This window comes from Rattus norvegicus, chromosome 7 (genome assembly GCF_021556685.1).
Source record: "Rattus norvegicus strain SHRSP/BbbUtx chromosome 7, alternate assembly SHRSP_T2T, whole genome shotgun sequence".
NCBI lineage: Eukaryota > Metazoa > Chordata > Mammalia > Rodentia > Muridae > Rattus > Rattus norvegicus.
This window is the reverse complement of record NC_141540.1, coordinates 121,852,048-121,879,493: the sequence shown is the minus strand read 5'-3', so window position 1 is coordinate 121,879,493 and position 27,446 is coordinate 121,852,048. Positions and strand designations below refer to the sequence as shown.

The following is a 27,446-nucleotide window of genomic DNA, read 5'->3' as shown; positions in this document are numbered from 1 at the left end:
TACACTCAGTGTGAAACATGTCCAGTCTCCTCAATGTCTTCAGATCAAGATGTAGAACTCTCAGCTCCTCCATCACCATGTCTGCCTACATGCTGCCATACTTCCTGCTGTGATGATAATGGCCGGAAGCTCTGAAACTGGAACCCAGCCCAAATTAAATGTTTTCTTTTATAAGAGTTGCCTTGGCCATAGTATCTCTTCACAGCAATAAAACCAAAACTAAGACAGTAGCTGAGGTACTCTAATTACTAAGTAATTAGTAATTTCCTTTTAAGAAAAAATATGCCTAAGAAACTAAATGTCAGATCATTTATTTTCTACAAATTGGCTATTTATAGAATAATACAATAAAAGTAGCAACGTCTCCTCTAGTAATAAGGGCTATTAATAATAATAATTATGAGACCAGTGACACTGCTTCCAAGCCTGACATCTAAGCTCAATTCTTGGAACCCACACAGTGAAAGGACAACTCTCCAAAATTGTCCCCTGACCCACACACACATATCATGTAGTATGCGCACACAGTCAATCAATAAATGTGAAAATATAAAGAGTATGCGTCAAGAAGTCTGTTAAAATGTCATATAATTTAGAAGGCTGGAGGCGCCAGGTGTGGTGGCGCACACCTTTAATCTTAGCACTCAGAAGGTAGAGACAGGAGAATTTGGCTTGCATAGTGACTTCCAAGCCAGCCAGTGATATATGGAGAGCACTTGTCTGAGATACATAATTTTCCCTGGGTTCCATGACCAGCACTGAAAGAAATAAAATAAAAAAAATAGTGCTAAACTTTAAAATCTAGAATTTTTTATCTTTTTTCTTTCTTTCTTTCTTTCTTTTTTTTTTTTTTTTTTCGGAGCTGGGGACCAAACCCAGGGCCTTGCGCTTGCTAGGAAGCTTTATCCATCTGTTTTTATGCATATGAGTGTGTTGCCTGCATGGAGTCTGTGTACACATGTGTGCCTAGTGCCTTCTGAGTTCAGAGAAGGTGTCAGTCTAGAGTTACTTATGAATGTTAAAAGCTGCTATGCGTGCACTGGGAACGGCACCTGGGTCCCCTGTAAGAGCAATTAGTGTTCTTAACTACTGAATCATGGCTCAAGCCCCTCAATGCTAATTTTTTTAGTTTCTTTTTGACACTTAAATTTTTTCAATTTTCCTCAAAACTCTCTCATTCATCCTGGCCCCATTCCTTCTCTATTTGTCTTTTTTTTAAAGCTAGATTTCCCAAAAGAGAGAATATTTGCAAAATCTGTCTTAAAAATCTAGTTTATATTTTAATAACTTCAAATATGTAATTATTAAAAAATAATTAATCAAACCAACTAAAAGGAACTTCTATGAGTGACCTTCACAGTGACCACTACAAGTGACCACATTGACCACAAGTGACCAGTACACCTGAGGCTCACAGTGAACACAATCTACTCCCACAGCAACACCAGCAATGACCACTATGACTGCCCATATCAATGGTCAACACAGTGACCACAGGGAGCACTACAACTAACCACCACAGTTTCACTGTGACTACAAGTTATGATAGTGGCCACAACAGTTGATCACAACAACAGGGACCACAGTAACTACAATAGTTACCATCATAGCTGACTGTTTTAGTTAGGGTTTTACTGCTGTGAAGAGACACCATGACCACAGCAACTCTTTTTTTTTTCTCTCTCTCTCTCTTTTTTCTTTACATTTCAAATGTTATTGCCTCTCCTGGTTTCCCGGCCATAAGCCCCCTATCCCCTCTCCATCCCCACAGCAACTCTTATAAAGAAAAACATTTAATTGGGGTTAGCTTACAGTTCAGAGGTTTAGTCCATTATTGCCATGGCAGCATGGAGGCACACAGGATACTAGAGAAGTGTCTGACAGCTCTACATCAGGATCCACAGGCAGCAGGAAGAGAGAGTGAGCCACTAGGCCTGGCTTGAGCATCTGAAACCTCAATACCCATCCCCCAGGGACACATTTCCTCCAACAAGGCCATACTTACTCCATCAAGACCACACCTCCAATAATGTCACTCTCATGAGTCTATGGGGACCATTTTCATTCAGACCACCTGACCATCATGGCTAACACTATGAGTGACCACCACAGTGATCACTATGACTGACTCTCAACGTGAACACTACAGCTGACCACCATAGTGTCCATGACAGTGACCATCAGTGTTTACTATGACTAACCACCACAGTGGACACTACAACCGAACACCACAGTACACTACAACTGAACACTACCACAGTGCCCATGGCCATTACCATTATGGGTGGCCATCACAGTGAACAGTATGACTGACCAGTACAGTGACTACTATGTAATAGCTAAAAAGATGCTCATAATGCATGTTTATGTGCAAAGAAATTCTTTACGAATGAAATCAGGCCTCGAGATCTGCTCTGGTACAGGCCTCTCTATACTCAAGCCATAAGACCTGAGGCCAAGAGGGACTTCTACATTTCCACAGGTTATATGGCAAAGGGTATCAAAATATCTACTGTGCTCACTAAAAAAGTTTTTAATAAACAAATATATAGTTATATAATGAGAAAAGTAAAACTGGCATACTTGTATTTATGAATCTCTATTTACTCAGGCCCAGATGAACAAACATTGTTCAATTTCTCTAAGCTCACAAGTAAAATAAGCTTCTTGGGGTTAATCATGTCCTTCACTTTTTATGGCAATTATGTATAAATAGAATGGTTCTATGAAACTTAAGTTGGTGAGGCTGGGGATCAGATCAGTTGGTACAGTGCTTGCCTAGCATTTTTGAGGCCCTAAGTTTGATCCCCAGTACCTTATAAAATTAGATGTGGTATGTACAGACCTATAATCCAACCACTTGAAAGACTGAGGCAGGAGAATGCTTTAAATTCAAAGCCAACCTAGGAGACAAAGTAAGACTCTACCTCAAAAGTAAAAGAGAGAGGGGAAGAGAAAGAGAAAAAAAACCCAGACAACATTGGAAATATTTAGTAATCTGTCCAGAAAGATGTACTTTCCATGCAAAGAGTCTCCCTCTTGGCTGCAGTGCAGATCACATTCATAGGCCATGCATCATCGGCAAGCCTCAGAGCTTCTTCCTGCTCTCAGGTCTCTTTCTTTTCTTTTTTTTTTTTTCCTCTTTTCTTTTTTTCGGAGCTGGGGATCGAACCCAGGCCCTTGCGCTTGCTAGGTAATCACTCTACCACTGAGCTAAATCCCCAACCCCTGCTCTCAGGTCTCTATTGTCACAGATAACACTGTTACTCTCCATCACCTATAGGTCTTTGCTTCCTCCATAAGAACTCTATCTGGCCTCTTGTCTTAGGGTTTCTATTCCTGCTCAAACATCATAACCAAGAAGCAAGTTGGAGGAAAGGGTTTACTCAGCTTACACTTCTACATTGCTGTTCATCACCAAAGGAAGTCAGAACTGGAACTCAAGCAGGTCAGGAAGCAGGAGCTGATGCAGAGACCATGGAGGAATGCTGCTTATTGGCTTGCATCCCCTGGCTTGCTCAGCTTGCTTTCTTCTAAAACTTAAGACCACTAGCCCAGGGATGATACCACTCACAAAGGGCAGGGTCCTCCCCACTTGATCGATAATTGAGAAAATGCCTTACATAGAAGCATGAAGCTCCTCAAGGGAGGTTCACTTTCTCTGTGATAACTCCAGCTTGTGTCAAGTTGACACACAAAACCAGCCAGCACACTTCTCTTTTAAAAAAACATTTAACATATATAGTATTTTGCTTCTATATGACTCTGTGTGTGTGTGTGTGTGTGTGTGTGTGTGTGTGTGTGTATGTGTGTGTGTGTGGAGTCCAAGGAAACCAGAAGAATCTATCAGACTCCCTTGACTTAGAATTACATATGGTTGTCAGCTGCCATATAGGTGCTGAGAATTGAACTCTGGTCCTTTGGAAAGAGCAACAAATGCTCTTAACTGTTGGGATCTCTCTCCAGTCCCATCTAGGAGGTATTATCTTTTCCTCTTTAAATAAAAGATTTATTTTATGTGTATAAATGTTTTGCCCAAATGCATGTACATGCACCATATGTGTGCCTGTTAATCCCCTAGAAATGGGCTTCCAGATGGTTGTCAGTTATCACGTGGGTCCTGGGAATCAAACCTGGGTCCTTTGGAAGAGCAAATGCTTTTAACCCTGAGCCATCTCTCCAGTCCGTTCCTGGCCTCTTTTATCTGTTGGCCATGACTGAGCTAACAGTGATGCTCACTGACAGTAGACTGGAAGACCAGCAGTAGCTAGTCTATGACACTTATTCTTATCAGGTAAACTTTTTTTAAAAGATTTATTTATTTTATATTACTCTGCTGCTGTCCTCACCAGAAGAGGGAATAGGATCCCATTACAGATGGTTGTGAGCCACTATGTGGTTGCTGGGAATTGAACTCAGGACCTCTGGAAGAGCAGTCAGTGCTCTTAACCACTGAGCCATCTCTCCAGCCCTCAGGGAAACTTCTTTTTTTTTTTTTCCTTTTCTTTTTTTTGGAGCTGGGGACCGAACCCAGGGCCTTGCGCTCTACCACTGAGCTAAATCCCCAACCCCTCAGGGAAACTTCTTAAGCTACTAGCTTACCTTTCAGATTCTCTCTTTTTATTATTAAAAATCTTGTTCTAGTCTGATTTCCTTGATTCTATCAGTTCTGCCTTCTCTGTCAGTCACTCTTTTCCCCTTCAGTGACTCCTCTTCCCTGTCCCCAGAAATAAGCACTTACCTATCTTCTGACCTTCTTATTATTCTCTGTCTTTGAGGCTTTGACCCAGCTCCTGCCTCTATACCCACTTCTTAATCCATTATTTCTTCACAAGTTCTCGTCCATTCCTCACGGCCCAGTGAAGCCTCACTTCTTGCTAGAGTAGACATGGTTAAAGCTGACCAACAGGACACTGAACCACCCAGCGGTGGTAATAACAGGCAAATGTACTGTTACTAAGCATGAAGGGGCAAGGAGCAGTAGGAGAGATAGCTGTAGCTATAACCTCGGACTCAACCACTAATGCTTTAGTTAGGTGTGACCTTGAGTAAATTACTGCTTCTCTCCGGTTTGGTGTCCCTAAGGAAACTTGGGGAGAGTAATTTTTCTGAGGATTAACGTCAATCCCAATATTGATGGCCCATCCAGTAGCCCCTCTACTCTGAGGCTTTCCTACAGGCTCACATCCTCTAGTTACCTCTAGGTCCTTTCCCTGTTACTGTGCACTTCAGAAGTAAGGCTTCTTCATCTTTCTGCTCCTTCACTTCTAGCTGCCCCAGAGCTTGCCTGAGAGCTCAGAAACACAAGGCATATGGCTCTCAACACTTTTCAAGCTATCCAGGAAGCAGACATTCTTCTTGGTTCCTCATAAATTCCCCACAGAAAGTAAAGTCAATTAAATTCTGCTTGTTTGTTTGTTTGTTAAATTATGTAGCCGAGGCTGGTCTTGAACTCCTGATCATCTTGCCCTCACCTCCCAAGTGCTGGGACCACAGGCATACACTAAAACACCTACGAAGCCTGGGGAGTTCTGAGGTGTAGTGCTGAGAAATGCACTGCTCTGTATACAGGTGTAATAACAGAAGCATCACCACGGCTCCTGGATGACATCTCCTTCATCTCATTTTCCAGCAGGAGAAAGACGGTGCCACTTCTGTACCTCTGCTGTGCTGAACTGAAAGTTTTTATTTTTGTTCTTTTTTGTTTTATTTTAAAGATTTATTTATTATTATATTTATATGAATACACTGTAGCTATTTTCAGACACACCAGAAGAGGGCATGGGATCCCATTAAAGATGGTTGTAAGGCACCACGTGGTTGCTGGGATTTGAACTCAGGACCTCTGGAAGAGCAGTCAGTGCTCTTAACTACTGAGTCATCTCTCCAGTCCCTTTATTTTTATTCTTTGTCTGGTATCCTCGGAAGTCAGGAGAGGGCATTAGATTCGTGGAGACTGGAGTTACAGATGGTAATAAATTACCATGTGAGTGCTGAAAATCAAACCTTGGTCCTCTATGAAAATAACAAATGTTTTTAACTACTGAGCCAACTCCCCAACCCTTAGACTAAAATCTTGATAAAAGGACATAAAGTAAAAATGTTAGAACATTTTACATTTGGGATTTTTGAGGCTTCTGTTACAAGCTTGGCTTTAGAGAGGGACAAAGTGTTTTCTTGCACATTAGACCAAAGCTGTATACTAGCGTCTAGCTACTGAGTCTTATAAACTATAGGCCACCCAGCATTTTGACCTCAGCAGTGACTGTAGTTATGGCAACTTTGTCGTTAGGTAAGTGGCTGTTTCTATAGAGACAAGGCTGCATGCATTAGGCTCAGAAACCTTAGCAAAAGCTTAGGGGTTTGCAGGTCTCACCAAGAATAAGCCAGAACTTGTCACAGCGGTTGGTGGTACTGAAAGCTCATGTATACTGAACAACGTTGGTTGTGAGGTAGTCTCACACACACTGACCACTCTGGCCCAGCAAGCAAATGCCAGCCGTGCTGGCCTGGGCAAAGGGAACAGAGGTTTAGCAGGCTTGAGTGGCTGCAGAGTACAGAGATTGCTGCCTGACCTTGAATTATGCCTGCCCAGCTTTTCCTAAGCCGGCATGGCTGAAGCAAAGATTAGATGGTGAAGAGACTCCTTCACACGGGCTTTTTAGACATCAGGAAGTGGGACAATTATTAGCTGTCTATAAGTACAAGACAGCTAAACTTCAAACAGCACATGTACTACAAAGCCAGTGAAGGTCTATGTTTAAATTGTTTGCACTAGAAATATGTGTTTCAAAGAGAAAAAGAAAATTATGAGGTTTCTGACTGTATCTACTGGGAGAAAGGAAGGAAGGGTCTGGGATACCCTGGCAGACCCAGACCTACTGGTTAAGACTAGTACAGCGGAGGACAAAAGGGCATGCTATAGAAGAAAGGCACCCTCCCAACACTCTTGATGTTTCCTTCCTCACAATACAGTGCCAATGTTTGACTATTAGGGATGTAAACCCCTGACAGGGTGAAGGGCTTATCTGATTAGTGTATCTAGAAGAAACTCAACCTGGACTCACAATTCAGCCCTCTGCTGCATCTTTACCTCACCAATACTCATTGTGCTCTGCCCCACTCTTCCGAGAGGAGGCTGACCTCAGACTAGGGCTGCCATCTCACTATCCTTGTCAGGTCCTAGAGTTCATAATAAAAGGCCTACCTGCCCTCAGATATAAGCCAGCTCTCTAGCCTAATGCGTTCATAACAGAAGGACATTTTTGGTCCCTACTTGTCTCACCCCTTTGTCCTTCGCCTTTGTTAGCTCAGGGCTTGGTAGGGAGAGTATTATTCAGTGGGTCCTCTTCCACACAGTCCTTGGTATTAGTAGCAAACCTTTCCTTCCAAACTCTTCACTGACCTTGCTTCTTCCCACAGATGTCCTCTTCTGCAAGTCACTCAGACAAGCCTGCCTATCCTCTCCACGTAACACGCTAGTCTCTCTCTGCACAGCCCCAGGCCATACCTGTCATAGTTTACATCTTACATGCCCCCTGAGGTATGAAGCCTGTCCTCAGAGACTGACCTGGAAGGTGTTGAGGCCTATAAACGTCTGGTCTTTGAGAACATGCTCTTAGAGTGGAGTGAGAGACACTTTCTTCCATTCTTTTACTAACTCGAGGTAAACAGTTTTGTTTCGACTCGCACTGCTGCCACGATAAACTGCCAAACTCAGAGGCTGTGGGCTTACACCTAGGAAACCCTGAATCAAAACGAATCATTTTTCTTCATGTTACTTACCTGGTATAAGTGTGTGGTGGCAGACAGCTAACAACACCCCTTGAGAAGCCCCCTGCATTTATCCATATCCCTTCCTTCTACTGTCCACCTGATTTATTTCTATACTCATCCCTGACCTTCCTACTGGTTGGTGTGCCTGCTTGCTGGGAGTCATTGGTAACCTGTTTCCCTCTTTGCCTTTCATTCTCTCTCAACTTCTGTTGTTCCTGTGGAGTTAACCGTAGTGCTTTTAAATGTGTTTCCTTTAGTCGGGTGTAGGAGTGCACACCCTTAACCACAGTCATCAGGAGGCAGAGGCAGAGGCAGACAAGTGTCTGCTGAGATCCAGACCAGCCTGGTCTACATAGCTAGTTCCAGGACATCTAGGGCTACACAGAATGAGACCCTGCTCAAAACCCAAAACCCAAACCAACCAAAGAAAAAAAGAAGTGTTTCCTTTTCCATCTTGACAGGCTACAGGTGCAGCTCAAAAGTAAAGTGTGTGCTTAGTACTCGATCCCCAGAGTCCAAACAAATCCTGCCCCTACAAAACCCTGCACACTGGGCTGGAGAGATGGCTCAGTGGTTAGCAGTGCATACTCCTCTTGCAGAGAACCAGAGCTTGATTGACAGCACCAGAACTGGGTGGCTTACAGCCACCTGTAACTCCAGCTGCAGGCAATCCTACACCTCTGGCTACTGAGGTGTATTCGCATGCATATACCCACACACTGGCACACAGACATACTCAGAATTAAAAATAAAAATAAGTCTTTAGAAAAAAATCTGCAAGTCTTGATGAGATTCTTGTTTCAAAATATGGCTTACAATCGTTCTTAAGGATCCAGTTCAGTTCTACTGTCATTTTGACAAAAAAGAATAACACAGGCGATACTCAAGTACACGGTGAACTAAAAGTGTTACTTGGGAACTGCAGAGGAGTGTGTAAGATGTCTGTGCTAGAACAGTGATGAAAAAGACAATTTAAAGATTCAACAAAAGCCAGGTGGTGGTGCCAGCCTTTAATCCCAGCACTTGGGAGGTAGGTAGATCTCAGTGAATTTGAGGCCAGCCTGGTCTACAAAGCAAGTTCCAGGATAGCCAGAGCTGTACAAAGAAACCCTCTCTCTAAACAAAACAAAACAAAACAAAACAAAACAAAACAAAACAAAACAAAACAAAACAAAACATACAAAAATCATTGGCAGGGGTAGCCAGCAACAGTAAAGCTGTTCTAAGTCATGGAGTGTGTGTCTGACTGGTTTCAGCAGAACATTCTACCATTTTGTCTTACATTTGGAGAGTCTTCACCTGATACTATGCTCAGGATGAAAAGACAACATAGTGACTGTTAATTACTATGTAATAAGATCAGACACATTCTGTGGACTTCTCCTATAAGACAGAAAGAGTGCTGGAGTTCAAAGTCTCCTAGGCCCCAGCCCTTGCTCTCTCCAGCCTTACCCATTTGCTTTCATTGTTCCTGACATATTGAACTACTTCCTGCCTCACCAATGTGCCACACTGGTTCAGGCTTCCATATTTCTGTTCATCTTCTTCCCTCTGTCTCTCTCTCTCTCTCTCCTGTGATGTCACCATTTCTCACTCCAAGGTCAGTCTGTGTAATGTATTCCTCGACCCATCTCCAGTGGGGCCTGTTTCCTCAGTGAGGCCTGTCTGAATTCCATTATGAACCTTTAACACCTTTCTGGATTTATTTGCTCAGAGATTCTCTATGTTACAGGGGTGTTCCTGCACCTTTGTTATCAGATATTAGATCTTGTTAATCTCTGTATTCGGGCTACTTAAAACTGTGCACCTGGGGCTGGTGAGATGGCTCAGCGGTTAAGAGCACTGACGGCTCTTCCAGAGGTCCTGAGTTCAAATCCCAGCAACCACATGGTGGCTCACAACCATCTGTAATGAGATCAGATGCCCTCTTCTGGTGTGTCTGAAGACAGCGACAGTGTATCCACATACATGAAATAAACAAACAAACAAACAAACAAACAAGCCCCGTGCACTTGTATGCAGCAGGGCATAGTGGCATACACCTTTATTAATCCCAGTCCTTGGGAGGCAGAGGCAGGTGGATCTCCAAATTAAGGCCAGCCAGGTCTACAGAGAGAGTTACAGGATAGCCAGAGTTCCACAGAGAAACCCCATCTTGAAAAACAAAAAACAGGGGTTGGGGATTTAGCTCAGTGGTAGAGCGCTTGCCTAGTAAGCGCAAGGCCCTGGGTTCGGTTCTGAGCTCCGAAAAAAAAAAAGAAAAAAAAAAGCAAACAAACCAAAACAACACCAAAAACTATGCACCAGCCATATAATGGATATTCAGTGAGTTTCTCGGTAGAAGTAAATGAACTAACCAACTTTTTTGAAGTGCTTTTTATGAAAAATGCAATGAATGGGGCTAGAAATAGGGCTCAGCAGTTAAGAACACCCATGTGGCAACTCACAACCAGCTGTAACTAGTTCATACCATATTTGCAAGCAAACACACATAGAATAAATCAAGTTTTAAATGTTATTTCCTAGCTCTGATTCCCTGTCAGCAGGGAACTGCAGATAATGACAGTGCACTGTATTTTTAAAAACTAGCCAGGGAAACGGCTCAGAAGGTAAGTGACCACTGCTCCTGCAGAAGACAGGAGTTAAATTCCCAACTCCCACATGCAGCTCACAATCACCTGTAACTCCAGCACTTATCTAGCTATGAGCACCTGCGCTAACCTTATATACCCCTCTCTTACACAATTAAAAACAAAAACAAATCTAAAAACAAAAGCCAGAGAGGAAGCTTTCCATGTGTTCATGAAGACAATGAGAACTGTTTGAGGAGCCAGGTTTGCTTACCCCGACTTAAACATTACACGATATATATGTGTCAAAACAGCACATGTACCCTTGTAAGTATGTAAGATTCTCATGTACATATATATATATGTGTGTGTGTGTGTATGTATATATATACATATATATATACATATATATATATGTATATATATGTGTGTGTGTGTGTGTGTGTGTGTTGTTTAAAAACCCTTGGAAAGTTTCAAGAAGGCTCAGAGTTTACAGACAAGATGTAGATGTTGACTAGCTTAGTGTAAAACAACGGATGACTACTAGAGCACTAACAGCAGGGGTTTTCAATTTGGATGAGAAAGATCCCACTGTGGGACCAGGAGGAAGGCCAGCAGGAGAGCTAAAGCAGCAGAATGTCTCTTCTATCTTCTAAATGCTGACAGAAGAAAAAAGCAGCAACCAAGACACAAAGCCACAACAAACTTCTGTCTATCTAGAAAACAACCACAAAGGTCTTCCAGAAGCATAGGGGCAATGCTGGTGGTATGGAGTTTGTCTAGCACGAGGAGGGCCTTGGGTTTGATGCCAGCACCACCAAAGAAAAGACAACTAAAAACAAGACTCAGAGAAATTCCCCTTCTGTAGAAGAATGCGGACTCAGACTGAAGTTACGTTTTGAAGGTTTCTATAGGTCCCAAGATGTCACAGGGGCAGGTTCAGTGGAGTGACTGTTAAATCCCTTTTAGAAAGCAAATGCGGGCTGGAGCAGTAAGAACTTCTCACTTAACTCTGCAATTGCTAATCCTAATGACTAACTTCTCACCACAGGATAAGGCATTGGATATCAGTATCAATATGAATGAATGCCAGTGCATTTTGTGAGTCTGAGTGTGGTGTTGGGGACAGAACCCAGACATCGGGCATTGTAGACAAGCACTCTACAACTGAGCTATATCCCCAATCTCAATACCATATATTTTAAAGAAAACAGCTAAAGTAAGAATGCAAAAGCTGGGGGCTGGGGATTTAGCTCAGTGGTAGAGCGCTTACCTAGGAAGCGCAAGGCCCTGGGTTCGGTCCCCAGCTCTGAAAAAAAGAACCAAAAAAAAAAAAAAAAAAAAAAAGAATGCAAAAGCTGATGTTATGGCCGCATTTTGCCTTCCTGAAAGGACGCAGAAAATCTGGGGCTGGAAAGGTAGCTTAGTAGTTAACAGCATTTGCTGCAGTTACAGAGGACATAGGTTCAGTTCCCAGTACCCACATAGCAGCTATCTGTTACTCCAGTTCCAGAGGATTCAACACACTCCATGGGCACTACATATATGTACACAGACATATATGCAGGTAAAAAAACACCAATATACAGGGTATGAAAATAAACTGCCAGATGTGGTAGTGTGCCATCTTTAATCTGAGCACTTGGGAGGCAGAGTAGATAAATCTTTGCAAGTTTGAGCCCAGCCCAGTCTACATAGTTGAGTTCTAGAACAGCCAGGGTTATGTAAAGAGACCCTGTCTCAAAGAAACCATAAATTTAAAAAATTAAATAAATCTTTTAATCCTGAACTATATATTTTTCAAATACATTTGTTTGTTTGTCTCTCTGTATGGGAGTCTGCCCACATGTTCACCTGCGCGCATGTGTGTCTGGTGCCAGAGAAGATCGGAAGGGGGCATCAGGTCCCCTGTACTAGAGTCACAGAGAGTTCTGAGCTACAGTATGGGTGAAAGGAATCAAAGGCAGTTCCTTTGGAAGAGCAGTCAGCGCTGTTAACCAGTGAACCATCTCCCCATCGCTACATAAATCTTTTTTTAAAAAGGAATTCAAGAAAGAAGCCCTCCCATACATTTTCCTGACTTATGGCCACTGATAAAAACTTACCTCTGACAGTATCCTGGGGCAACTGAGACGATCAGTCTAGGTTACATTCAGTGCAAAAAACCCAAGACCCTGAAGAGAAAACAAAAGTCACAATGAGCCAAAGAGATGACGTAAGACGCCCAAAGAAGCAGCAGGGCAGGCAGTAGACAGTTTCCTCAGAATCCACTCTCTTTCATTTAGAGTTCGTAGGCCAGTGGCCTAACTCTGCAAACATCTTCCTCAAGGGTTCTTTTAAGTTAAATGAAGTATGAGTAAAATCCACATATAATGCAAGGTGCCAAAGACCCATTCAATAAAGGCCAGGTCATAATAAAAAATGTGCAGTAAAGACTGGGGATGACGCTCCCTGGCACAGAAGTTGCCTAATGTGTGAGACCCTGGGTTCCACCCTAGCAATGCATGAAAATCGAGCAGTTTCTGAAGTGACATTAAAATCTACATTCAATCTTTATGACTTCCTTCTAAACAAACTGATTCTTTGATTATTATTACTGTGTGCATGGTATGTTTGTGCGAACGAGTACAAGTATGCAACAGTGTTCGTGTGGAGTTAGGGGACAACTTTCAGAAGTCAGCTCTCCCCTCCATCTTGGTGTGGGTTCCAAATTAAACTCAGGTTGTTAGGTGAGCACCTCATGTGCTGAGCATCTTACTGGCCACTCTCTCTCCATAGGACACGACGATGACTAGCATAGCACCAAGAGCTCAGTAGCGACATGCAGTAGAGGGCAGTGACCAATAGCCCTCTAATTCATTTTAAGGTCTGCTCAACAAGAGGAAAAGTCATGCCAGGTCCTGGAAACTTAGCCGACTACCTATAGCTAAGTGTACCTATAATCTCTAACTACATTCTAAGTATATGTCCTTGAAGGTAAATGTAACTCTCTCTCACCCCTTATCAAAGAAACTTCTCTCTGAAACTAATGGAAATCATTATAAACAAACAAAACTAGGGCCGGGCATGGTGGTGCATGCCTTTAATCCCAGCACTAGAGAGGCAGAGGCAGATGAATCTCTGGCCAGCCTGGTCTACAAACTGAGTCCAGCCAGAACTCTGTTACAGAGAGAAACCCTGTCTGGGGGATGGGGGAAGGAGCAAGGGGGAAAAAACACAATCAAAATGCAGAGAGCAAGAAAGTATGTAAAGCCCATTCCCAACTGACACAGCCACAATACAATTCTTGTACCTAAGGCTCAGGCCTCATTTGGAAGAAGGGCCAGAAAGATTAACTGCTTCTCCTTAGAAATTTAGTAAGAGACTACACTGCTTAAGTCTCTGCAAAACGGACGCCTAAACAAGAGCTGCACAACTCCGACACCGATGGTCACACTAACAGGGAATGGGGACAGCTTGTGGACCTCAACCCTACAAATGCTATGGGCATCTGAGGAATGCTCAGAGTAGGAGAAATGATCTTTCCCTATAAGAGCCTATACAATACCCTGAAAGTAGACAGCCCTGAAACCATATATATATATAGGTAGCCTGAGCAAGACGTATTTATGTATTTAGGAACACACACACACACACACACACACACACACACACACACACACACACACACCAATAATTAAAGCCATGAATTTGAGAAAGAACTGGGTGTGGGGGTGTTACTCATCGGACAGATTGACAGGAAAAAAAAGAAAAGGTAGGAAATGATGCAATTATAATTTCAAAAAATAAATTTTAAAAAGATACTGTTTCTCTATGTAGCCAGGCTGGCCAAGAATTCACAATCTTCTTGTTTTACTCTCCCAAGTACAGGCATGCCACAATACACAAACAAACCTTTACTATTTCTTGTTTTGTCTGTTCTACCTCAAAAATACCAAATTGCCCTTTAAATGTTTCCATCTTGATGTCTCATAATCACTTCATACAGAACTTGACCCAAACTCTACCTTTACCCTGCCTAGACTGTTCCTCGCCTTCTTCCTGTCTTCATCAAGGCCCAGATTTCTGGTCCTCAGTCATATCAAGTAATCTCACCTTCCCCAAGCCCCTCGCACAAGCCCATCGGTGAGTGCTGGCATTTATGCTTTCAAACTCTGCATCTCAGATCCACCCACCATTCTTCACTTTCACTGATCTCGTCACTTCTTCAAAGGCTATGTTCCACTCTTGCTTCTCCCTAATTCACTGCTAAACAACAGTTGGCATGATCTCTTAAATTTAGCTCATTGCCAGCCGCCAGTAAATACAGAGCTGACTTTATTTCTGATGACAAATCACTCTCCTGCTCAGGATGCACCTACTTTGTGTATGGAGTTGGGCGAAGCAAACCCTAGTCCAGGCTGACAGAAAACTGTCTCTCTCTGGAAGTTGCCACTTGGTTTCACAACCAACTTTGTACTCTAATCTATGAGAGGGTGCACCATTCCCAAGGCAATGCAGTATAAGGGACAGCTTTAAGTCCCCAGTATGCCACAATAGTTAAAGGAGTACTTTACTGAATGACCACATCTGCCATTATCTCTGTCTACTGCAGTTAACTGTTTAAATCAATACACCAATGATGCTGCAAACAGAATTAGGCCTATCTCGATTACTCCCCCAATCCTTCTGCTATAACACACTGCTGTTACAACAATCTCAAAAGCAAATGTGACCTTTGTGTGTGCTGTGCCTTACACTGAGTCAGTAAGAACTCATAGTGAGTACTCTCCACAAGCATTTCTCCTCCACCATGAAATGACCTGGTCTCTTTCTCCACCACATCTGCTCTGATTTATGCTGAGGACCCTCCGCTGATTCCCTTCCACTCCTCTGCCACTGGTGTCCTCTCCATGAACTTTCCTGGAGCCTCCTCTGAGAGCATACTATATTGGTAATATACATGGGTCTGTCTTCTGCATGCAACATGAGCTCCTGGACAGCAAAGATTAAGGCTTACATATATTTTAATTTGGTGAGATGTCCAACAAACAGGCTGAAGCAAACCCCAACTGCATCCTAGGAATTTACTACATAACGCTGACAGTTAAAGGAGCTGGTTGCACCTTTGAGACAGATCTGGTCCTTCCGGAAGACTCATGGCTATGTAGTTACATGCGACCCTTGGCATTTCAGAGAATGGTCAGATTCTTCAATTTGTTGTCAGTCTCTGAGTATCAAGAATGCAACAATGTCTAATCTTAGTTCTCCACTCTGATGAGTTTCTGCCCAAGCTGATCTCTCTAGATCCATCATCAGTCCAAACTCTAGACCAATGTCACAATGTATCATTATTACATATGCTCTTGACAGAAAACTTTAGGTGGAGATGGTAACCAAAGAGAAAGGTCCTTTTCCTGTTTCACTGTCACCTTAGACACTCACTAACATTTAATGAGGACAAAAAGACACTATGGCAGAGGACAGATGAGCAAGGGAAACTAGGTATTTTTTTCCAGGTGCATACTTTTCCTTATAAGGGACATCTTTGCACTCCTGGGATCAAATGACTGTGCCACCTCGGCCTCCTAAGAAGCTGAGATTACCTGGGTGCTCCACCAGGCCTGGTTTCCAGGTATCCACAAACTGGGTTTCTCAAAAACGATTCTTTCTTGCTACGAACCAAGTAGTGCATACTGATGATAAGTATACAGTGTTCACTGATTCTAAAAGCAACGGCTTACCTTACCTACGGCAGTACTTTTCTTGTAAGAGACAACAACCAGGAAAATGCCTTCAGAAGACTATGTTGAAATGCTCAGAAGCAATGGGATCCTACCACCTGGTCATGCACTGTTATGGTGGTAAGCTACCAACCACTGCCATGTCCTCTGTTCTCTTAAGGAACAACCAGAGTAATCTTGGGACTTAGAATGAGATTCTGAAGACCTCAGACTCATCCATCCCCAGGTCTTGCTAAACTGAAATAGACTACAGTCAAGTGTTTAACTAAACTTACACAATATAATTACAGCTAAGTGTTTCCTAGAGAGTCTGGCAAGCTGAAAGGCATATATATTCAACAAATGACACTTACTTTTCTAGTATCACCTCTGATGTGACAGGGTTTTAATCTTCAAACTTAACTATTCAGTGATTCATTTTAATTCTCATTTTAAAAATTCAAGCAGCACAGAAAAAGCCCTTGATCACTCATCTCTTCCCTCATGACCCTCCTTAGTTCTCACTGCTGTAATCAGCATGTATCTAGTATAGCCTTGGAATGCAAGATGTTAAGGAATATACTATACTCCAGCATTGTAAGAGCAAAGCAAACAAAAAGCAGCCAAATAAAACCACCCAACAACAGCAAAAGAAAACAGCACACATTTCTGTAACTACGTATTTTCTCGGTTTATTCTTTGAGATAGGGCTTCACAGAAGCCAGTCTGCTCTGCCCTTCACCAGGGAAGAGAACCTTGAGTTCCTGGTCTTCTTCCTTCTCCTCCAGTCGCTGGGGACTGAACCCAGGACTTCATTTTTGTTTTTGTTTTCAAAACTCTCTGTGTAGTCCTGGCTGTCCTGGAACTTGCTCTGTAGGCCAGGCCGGCCTTGAACTCAGAGCTCTACCTGCCTCTGCCTCCCAAGTGCTAAGATTAAAAGAGTATGGCACTATCACCCAGATGAAGTCAGGTTTTTGTGTATACTATACAAGCACTCTACCACGTGACCTACATCCAAAACCCCTTTATTTTTGTGGGGTTCTTTTGAGGGGAAGGGTGCAAGACAAGTTCTTCTGGTGTAGCTCAGGCCTCAAATAGCTCAAATACCTTGCTTCATCCTCCCCATTACTGGAATTACAGGCCTGTGACATAAAAAAGTTTAACTGAGTCACAAATGAACACTGAAAACCACGAGTACCTCTGAGGATGGCAACTGGCTATGAAGAAAGAGGTCCACAGGTAGTATCTTAAGTGAAGCTGTACATGTAACTGGAAACCCCAGCAAGGAGGCTAGGAAGGTCATTCCGGGCCAGCTCTGGAATGGGGCAGCTACCCCAAGTAGATTTATCTGCTGAACTAAGTTCCACAAATAATAGTGAAAGCCTAGGAGCACAGGTGTGAGCAGGCCTGTTGTTTAGTCACCCAAACACAGTGCTACTCTGCCCCAAGGTTGGAGATGTTACCCTTCACAGCTTCAGACAGGTCCAGTTTAGCTCAATGCTTTAGAAATTCTGTAATTCAGGTCTACCCATTCCCAAACACATATTCCTTTAATCCTAAAATCTGTGCTGGTGTCCCTCTTTTCTCTGCTAATCGTATTTGCTGGAAAAAAGTTCTTTCTTTTAGTTTGAGTGAGGGTCTCATTATATACTCCAGGCTGGCCTTGAACAGTCTTCTTGCCTCTTGCAGCTTGTATTTGTAGCTCCAATGCATCTGTCTTTTTTCACAAACATAGTGACCAACTCTGTGCTGATGATTCCCAACTCCAGTGTGGAACTGACTTACCAACCTCTAAAACCAGATGCACTGCTGCCTATGCCAACAGGCTTCTCCACCTCCTGTGCCCCAGGTGCCTAAAACTCGGTGCAGCTGCACCTCAGCCTGTCCCCAATGCACGCTCTCCCTCCACCTCATCTGAAATGCCATCGTCCCCTCAGATCAGAAAGCTGACTACATCATCAGCTCCTTCCTAGCACCAAACCCTATCAATTCTAAACTGTAACACTCCAGTGTGTTTTTTTTTACCTATGTCTACTGACACTAACTTTGACTTCATCTGTTTTTACTAGTTTTACTCCTTTTTAAAATTTGGTTTTCTTAGCCTCAATACCCACTATCTCCAACATTAGAATAATATTTAGAAAGTACAAACTCTTTATTAAAATATAATTTCCACTCCATGCTATACCTGGTCTGGTAGCTGCTCAACTCTCCTGCTTCATCTTTTTTTTTAAAGATTTATTTATTTATTATATATGAGTACACTATCACTGTCTTCAAACACACCAGAAGAGGGCATCAGATCAGATCCCATTACAGATGGTTGTGAGCCACCATGTGGTTGCTGGGAATTGAACTCAGGACCTCTGGAAGAGCAGTCAGTGCTCTTAACCACTGAGCCATCTCTCCAGCCCTCTCCTGCTTCATCTTTTTTTTTTTAAAGATTTATTTATTTATTATATATGAGTACACTGTAGCTGTCTGCAGACACACCAGAGGAGGGCATCAGATCTCATTACAGATGGTTGTGAGCCACCATGTGGTTGCTGGGATTTGAACTCAGGACCTCTGGAAGAGCAGTCAGTGCTCTTAACCACTGAGCCGTCTCTCCAGCCCTCTCCTGCTTCATCTTACAAAGCTACACTATTCATTTTCCCTAGAGCACCCATGCTTTCATGTGCCTTTGTACAAGCTATTGCCTCTTAGAAGTACCCAGGCCAAACTTCTCAATTTGAAGACAGATGCAGGTTAGGCAATCTTTTCTGTGAAAGCTTTGATCTCACAGGTAATCTTGATGTGTCCTTCTTCTGAGTCAGCAAACTGTACAGGTGCTATTCCCTATGCTTGCTTATGTGTGGACTACTAGCTTATAAGCTTCCTGAAAGTCTAAGCTGTGTCATGGTTTCAATAAGAATGGTCCCCATAGGCTTATATATCTGAATGCTTAGTCATCAGGGAGTGGCACTACTTGAGAACGATTGGGGGTGTGGCCTTGTAGATGTGTTACCTGGAGACTGACTTTGAAGTTTCATAGGTCCTAGCCAAGCCCATGCCTATGGATCGGGATGTAGACCTTTCAGTTACTTCTCCAACACCATGTCTGCCTGTGCACCACCATGCTCCTCGACATGATGACAATAGGCCAAACCTCTGAATTTGTAAACAGGTCCCAACTAAATACTTCCTTTTGTGAGAGTTGACTTGGTTGTGGTGTCTCCTCATAGCAACAGGACAGTAACTAAGTCTGCATCAGAGGGATCACTTAATACTTCATCAGTATTATTAAATACAGTGTCTGCCCAAGAAACATTCTCAATAAATCCTTGTGGTATTGATACACATTTTTAGGGAAAAATAAACTCAACCCAATACAATATTCTGATTTTACTCATATAAGGGTTCTACTCACTCATCTCTTAAAAAAACAAAACTATAGTATATCAGGGCAGCATGCTATCCCCAAGGTCTTTACAGTAGTAGCGGAAGCCTTGGGACTGGTACAGCAGAAGCCTAGAAACTGCTATGTAAAACAAGCTGTCCTAGACTCACAAAGATCCATCCACCTGCCTCTGTCTACCACACCTGTCTATAAAACTCTGACTTAAAAGTCTCAGTTTTACTCTACTATCTGGGGAAATCAAGAAAGGATGCCTGGTGTAGGGGGTCAGCCTCAAGCAGGAATGATGAGAAAGACAGGTATCCCGTCTTGGGCCACTAAGCCTGTTTGTTCAACTGTATGTGTTCCAGGCTGCCTCCAGGACAGGTAGTCAACTCTTACGGGCTTGAGAAAACAGGACTGCCCTTTGAAAACCTAAGCACGTGTAACTGCTCATCCTCTTCACGCTTTCAGAACCAGGAGTCAGGTTTCACTGTAACTGTTGGTCACGTAAGAATGTTTCGTTTGTCATGCCTAGATACGTGTGTGTGTGTGTGTGTGTGTGTGTGTGTGTGTGTGTGTGTATCAAATATATATACACACACGCAATGTTGTGGTCAGAAGACAACCTTGGGTGTCACCTTCAGGATCACTGTCTACTTCTCGAGACAGGGAGGGGCCTTCATTTCCTGGAGCCCATAAGTTAACCTAGACTAGCTGCAAGCACATAGAGCCTCAGGGATCTTCCGTCCTCTAGTCCCCACTGAGGAATTACAAGAACGTGCCACCACACCCAGCCTCAGGTTCTAGGGGTTGAACTCAGGTCCTCTTGCAAGCACTTTACTGACTGAGCTATCCCTCCTGCTCTGTTTGTCTGTCTGTTTGTTTTGTTTAGGGGAACACAGTCTTACTATATATCTTGACCTCTCACTTCATACTGTGTAGCCCAGGCTGGCCTGGAACCAAGTATAGATTACAGGTGTCTTAGTAGAATGCTTTTTAACCCATTTATAATGAGTAAAGGCCTTTATTCTCCTTCCACGCTGCACATTAATTCTGTTGAGTTCCTTGAGGCAAGGTTTGCTATGTGGACCAGACTGACCTTCAAAGTCACAGCGGTCTCTTGCCATTTGCTTTCCAATGCTGAGATGCAGCATGAACTACATCACGTGTATATATGTGTGTGCACGTGCACACATGCACAAATGTGCACTGGGGATGGAACGAGGGTTTTGTTCAGGACAGGTAAGCACTACACCAACTGGGCTACATCCTGCTCCCTTTGTTTTTCCTTTTTGAGAGACAGGTCTCACACAGCCCAGGCTGGCCTCTAATTCACTGTGATCCTCCTGCCTCAGCCTCTGGAGTACTTGGATTAGAGGTGTATGCCACCATGCCCACTTTTAAGGTTTTAAACGTACACTGCTTCTGAGATAAATCAGTGAACTGGATGTTAATATGGATGGTAAAACGAGGCAAATAATCATCTCATCTCATACACAGTCTGCCACTCACATCTACACAGAGGAAACTAAACAGTGGCTGTTTTGACACAAGTTCACAGAATGTACAGAAAGGAGAGGGGCCTTTCTGTACCCTCCTTCAGAAAAAGAATCTATGCTTCCTTCAGAAAAAGAAACTGATTCCAACTGAAAATGATAAAATGTAAAGCAGTTCTCAAACCTATTCATCTGAGGATCTCATTTCATTCCAAAAAATTAGAGGACTCCAAAGTGATTTTATGTTTTCTAAAATTACCAATACATATCATACCAAAGTATGAATCACTTATAAATTTGTTAGTTTATTAAAAGCTACCAACAACAAGGCCAGGTGTGTGGTCCACACCTTTGATTCCAGCACTCAGGAGCAAAGCAGGCAGATCTTTGAACTCCAGGCCAGCCTGTTCTATACATCAAGTTCTTGTCCAGCCAGGACTACATAGTAAGATACTTTCCTCAAAAAAAAGAAAAAGAAAGAAAAAAAAGGAAGGAAGGAAGGAAGGGAGGGAGGGAGGGAGGGTACCAATAATAAGCCATTACATTTTCAAAATTGAAATTATCATTATTTCAAGGGATTAATGAGAAGGTGTCAGTGTCTTATATTTAAGCAAGGTTCTTTAAAGCTTGGCTTAAGATACAACAGCTATATATATATACATATATATATATATATATTAATGTGTATTTTTACTCTAGAAAATTCTATTGTGACCCAAGGAAAGAATGCCTTAAGGCATACTACATCCCAGTAGAAAATGAATTAGTTGTGACCTGGAGGACCCTTGGAAGACTCTGATGTTAAGTGTACTGACTACTTTTATGCCAACTTAAGACATGATAGAGACATTTGAGAAGAAGGAATGTCAAATGAGAAAATGCCCCCACCAGACTAGTCCATGGGCAAGCCAGTGACCCATTTATTGATTGATGTGGGAGGACCCAGCTGACTGTAGGATGTGCCACCACTGGGCAGGTGGTGCCAGGGTATCTAAGAAAGCAGCTGAGACAGACATGAGAAGCAGACCAGTAAGCACCATTCCTCCATGGCCCCTGCTTCAGTTCTTGCCTCCAGGATTCTACCTTGAATCCAGCACTCCCCTGAATAAGGAATGACAAGCTGGAAGAAGAGATAAAGCCTTTCCTCTCAAGGCTGCTTCTGGTCATGGTAGTTATCAGTGACAGGAACCCTGACTGAGGCGATGAGCAAGGGGATATCCCTGTACCACACTTGGAGAAGGTAATGAGTATAATCTAAGCAAGGGCTGAGCAAGAAGGAATTGTGTGGCCAGTGGTACACCCTAACATCTAAGGGCAGCCCAACATCAACAAAGCTAATTCAGTCCCTGGTAAATCTCACAGCATAAGAATGCCAGGACAAGGCAGGGTCACACTGACAGCAAGATGGCCCAGAAAGAAAGACTGTGGAATGGTAGCCTCTTCACCTTCACTGTCTTGAGCAAGATTCCCTGAAGGCTGTGGCAGCTTTTCCTCTCTAGTCTCCCTGTTCGGCTGCTAGAAGCTGCAAATGGCTTACCAACAACGGCCTTGCTACAGCTTCCTGCTACTGTTTACTAACTGCAAAGTCCTCTCCCCACTGCAGCTTCCAAGTCTTTAGACACTTCTTGGTCTGACTGGCTTCAAAAGCAAATTTAACTTCAGCCACGTAGCCAGTTTTTCCTTGCCAACGATCATGTGAGTTTGCTATTCTGTCCCTATGCATCTTGAGCACTGTAAAAACAGTTCCTGGAGCATCATATGTCACCGATCTAGTTGCCATCAACCAAAAACATTGTCTTCATATTCTGTGATACAAACTAAAAGCATTCTGGATGTGGTTTGCCTACAGTCCATCTTTGGCCAAAAGAAAAGTTTAAATTCCAAATAAACAGAGAAAGGGGGCTTACGGCTGTGACCAGGGTAATGGTTAAACTGCTCTAACGGTCAAGTCCATGTTTGGGAGCTTATTTTTCAATTCCCATCATGATTAGGGTTCTGAAATTATACCACCATAAATACAGTCATGTCCGGCTAATACAGCAAGTTCTCCACTAACGGAGTTTTAAACCCAGAAGAAACTGAAGAAACAGAAACCTCTTTTGGTCTCTTAAAAAAAAAGTAATATACAAAAATAGAAACTGGCATTAATCTATAAAATAGTTTTTCAGGCCTTTAAACACTTTTTAGTAACAAGATAGATCAGATTGGGGGGAAGGGATATATGCTGAAGAGTGAGCCCAGGGCTTGTACAAGAACAGATCATTTTTTAAGTCAAAATGAAACCAAAGCTTCAAAAGGTATTTCTGATATTGGGAATATAAACTAGATGATTCAGACCAAGTGCCCTGCTAGCTAAGGACAGCCAGAAACTCTGAATAAAACATAAAATAAAAAAGCCCTGAAGTTAGGGAAGCACTAAAAAAATCAGTCAAGAATTACCAAGTATAGTAGCCAGTTCCAGGAACCAGAGATGTCTCAGTCAAGACAGCGTTTGCAGAGAACTGAGTTATGTTCCCAGCACCCACCTCAAATGATCAGAGCAGTCTGTAACTCCAGCTCCAAAGGACCTAACAGTCTCTTCTGGACTCCTTGGGCATCTGCACCCAAAGCACATACTCACACACAGACACACAGATACATGTAATCTAAAAGTAGTAATAAAGGGCTGGAGAGATGGCTCAGTGGTTAAGAGCACCGACTGCTCTTCCAAAGGTCCTGAGTTCAAATCCCAGAAACCACATAGTGGCTTACAACCATCTGTAATAAGATCTGGGGTTGGAGATTTAGCTCAGTGGTAGAGCGCTTGCCTAGGAAGCGCAAGGCCCTGGGTTCGGTCCCCAGCTCCGGGAAAAAAAAAAAAAAAAAAAAAAAGATCTGATGCCCTCTTCTGGTATGTCTGAAGATAGCTACAATGTATATAATAAATAAATAAATCTTTAAAAAAAAAGTAGTAATAAAAATAAAATCTTTTTAAAAACCAATTCCAGAGAAGCTATGTACTTAAATATGAAATATAAGTAATAATGTTTTTAGAAGTATTATAGAATAATGATTTTTAAATTTAGAGATAGAAAAGGAATTTTCAAAACAGGATATAAAAGTTACCAATTATTAAAAACAGATATGGGCTGGACCTAAAGTAGTGGGGGGTATAGCTTACCTAGCCTACAAGAAGCTCTGGACTACGTTCCTAGCATAAAGGGAAATTAAAAGGCAAAATAAAATAAAGCTTATTATTGTTTTTGTACTATACTGATGTGACTTCTGTTCTTTGACACTGTCAGTTGGGACTATCCCAACTCTCAGCAGCCGAACAGTAATCCACTGTAGAGCGTTCACACCATGGAGCACCACACAGCCTGACATAAAATGCAGGCCACACTACAACACGAGTGAACTGGAACGCACAGTGAAAAGAGAAAAGCAGTGCACGGCGTATGGCTCCAGTGCTCCAATCCAACCAGAAGTGTTTGTTTAGTTGTACACAGGTGAGTGAAGTAGAGAGGAAAATAAAACAGAAAAAGTAGTTACCATGTAAGGAGGAGGGCAACCACTATAACTGACAAAGGTTCCAAAGGGTCACCGCAGTGTAGAAAATAAAAATTACTTTAAAGTAATTCACTCAATTTTGTCTGCATCTTACATCCTGTGGTGGGAGGGTGCTGGGAATTAACGTGGTGCCTTCTGCTAGCCATGAAAACCTCTACCACTAAGCCACCCGTGCTCTTTTGTATATTTCTGATTGTGTGATATTCTTCACAATATAAACAAACAAATGCAAAACAAAATGTACTTCTTGAAGTCTGGGGCAGAGGGATAACAATTTAAGGACTGCCTGAGCAACTTTGGTGAGACTCTGCCTCAACAAAGAAACAAATGAAGGGTGTGGATGAGAAAACTGGACCAACTAGACACAGAGTCTAGACTCCAGGTGGCTGAGCTCTCCCTTCAGGTGCCGACCTTTGCCACTCACCTTTTTCAAGACTGGTCTGCCACACTCACTCCCAACCACATGCTTTCTTTACTTCATGACAGAAAACCAAGTAGACCTAGCAATCACGCTCCTGCCGCTGTCTTTCCTACTGTAAATCTTTGTACCAGGGACTCATCCAGATTGCTCTGTCCAAGTTCCAGATCCGCCATTTTCTAGCTGTGTGACTGTGGTAAATGGTGTGATGGCATACATCTTTGAGGAGGCACATGGGCATTGTGGAACCCTATCCTCTGAGCACAACGACCACTGCCGTCTTAGCCAGAACAGCTGTGACTACCTGCAAGAGACCCTCAGCAGATTCCAGCCACCAGTTCCTCTGCCCTGATCCCAACTGTAAGGAATTCTGCACTTTTGTGCCGAGTCTAGGGAGGTGCTAGCATATAAAGGGTTGAAGGTTAACTGAGGAAGGGCTCTACCTATACGACTATGGGGAAGTTGTCATTCATGGTGGCGTGAGACTTTGTGGTGACAGGGCTGTCCTGGAAAGCCATCTTTGTTCTCATAAGCTAACCCGTAAACTAGCTTTTTCACTGAGCTAGACTTAGGTAGACTCTTTATTTTGTCTTTGTTGAGAGAGTCTCACTACTGTCTGTAACTCCAGTTTCAAAGAATCCGATGTCCTCTTCTGGCCTCTGGGCACTGCAAAAACAAGGTGCACAGACACACATGTGGGGAGACACTCATAATATATAACAATAAATAAAATCTCAAAAAAACTGGGGGTTTTCAAGGGTTTCTTTGTGTTGGTCCTGGCTGTCCTAAAACTAGCTCTACAGACCAGGCTAGTCTTGAACCTGCTTCTGCCTCTCAAGTGTTGGTTAAATGAAGGCGTGCATCACCTGACTGATAACAAATTTTGTAAGAAATATATAATCTAATTTCTACCTAATGTGGTTTAGGATAAGACAGTCAATTTTAAGTTAAAAATGTCTTACCATGAAAACTTGTAATTTTTACTTTTAGACATTTTTTACTTGTCTAATTAGTGTTTTATATAATGTTAACCAAATCCTTATATACATTAAAGTTCACAGTAACGTTATTCATGATAGCTAAGGAATATAAGCAGTCTAAAGTCCACCAACTGGTGAAAGGACAAGTACTGAGCTACTGACACATACTTTCACTATTTCCCCAAAAATATGCTGAGTAAAAGAAGTAGGCTTGGGTTGGAGAGATTGTTCAGTGGTTAGAGCACTGGCTGCTCTTCCAGAGGTTCTGAGTTCAATTCCCAGCAACCACATGGTGGCTCACAACCATCTGTAATGGGATCTGATGCCCTCTTCTGGTGTGTCTGAAGATGGTGACAGTGTACTCACATATATAAAAATAAATAAATCTTTTTCTTAAAACAAGAAGTAGGTTTGAAAGATTACATATTACATAATCAGAAAGTGAACTAGACATTTCTTGGGGCAGGGAGTAAAAATGAATTGACAATGATAGGACAGAAGAGATCATTTTGGGGGAATAGAAATGTTCTAGAGTTGAGTTGTGATGATTACACAACTGTGTTATTTACTAAAAACAAAGGTGGGTTTTGCTCATGTGTTTTCTTCTGCTTATGACAGTCTTGCTGTGTAGTTGTGGCTGGCTTGTACTTCCTACCTTGGTACACAGCCCAGGCTGCCTTGAACTCATGGCAGTTCTGTCCCTGCCTCCCACATGCTAGAAGCACAGGGTTGTACCATGATTCCCAACTCTTAAAAAGGGTTTTGGGGGGCTGTGGGGATGTGGTGTTCACATGGGAGGGTGTGCAGGCCAGAGGTCAACTTGAGCTTCCACCTGATCTTTCTGGAGACAGGGTCTCTCAACTGGGAGGTGGGGCTCACTGATTGAGCTAGGCTTGCCAGCTTGTGAGCCCATTAGGTCCTTCTGAACTCTGGGATTACTGGGTGGGTCCCACTTGGCTACTGACATGGGTCCCAAGGATTGTACTCGCTCAGTTCCTTATGCTCTGGTGGGAAGTGCTTTACCAACTAAGCTTTCCAAACTTTTGTTTTGTTTTGTTGTTTTTCGAGACAGGGTTTCTCTGTGTAGCCCTGGCTGTCCTGGACTCACTTTGTAGACCAGGCTGGCCTTAAACTCACAGAAATCTGCCTGCCTACATCTCCCCAAGTGCTGGGATTAAAGGCATGTGGCACCATACCTGGCCTTTAAATATTTTAATTTTACATCTAAATGGGTAAAATTTATAGTATGTTAATCACATCTCAATAAAGTCAGGACCTTTCACAATTCACAACTTTTTTTATAAATAGGTATGGCCACAAGTCACAGCTTTGACCAGTGAGATGCATATTTAACAAGGCACACTGAGAAGGTGAGGTAGTACTGAGAGTCAAGAAGAAAGATGGCCTTCCCACCATCAGGAGATGCATACCTAAGGATGAATTTAAGAACAGAGGCATCAACACACTATGGAGTTGCTGCATCTTTCTTTACTACTTCTCAATTTTCTGACGTGTAAGGGAAAAGCAACTAGCTAAAGTTCTATTTTCATTATAAATTGTCTAATGTATTCCTCCT

At 42.6% G+C, this 27,446-nt stretch overlaps 1 protein-coding gene across 20 annotated transcripts in view; it reads right to left on the bottom strand.

The window, feature by feature from the left end:
• Tnrc6b (trinucleotide repeat containing adaptor 6B) overlaps nt 1-27,446 on the bottom strand; it is a 217,497-nt gene that overhangs the window by 164,270 nt on the left and 25,781 nt on the right. For 14 of the 20 annotated variants that reach the window (XM_087555665.1, XM_087555680.1, XM_087555670.1 and 11 more), the window contains 1 exon segment: nt 12,452-12,520. The exons of the other annotated variants lie outside the window; for them this stretch is intronic. The gene's annotated coding sequence lies outside the window, so the exon portion shown is untranslated. 20 annotated transcript variants of the gene reach the window in all.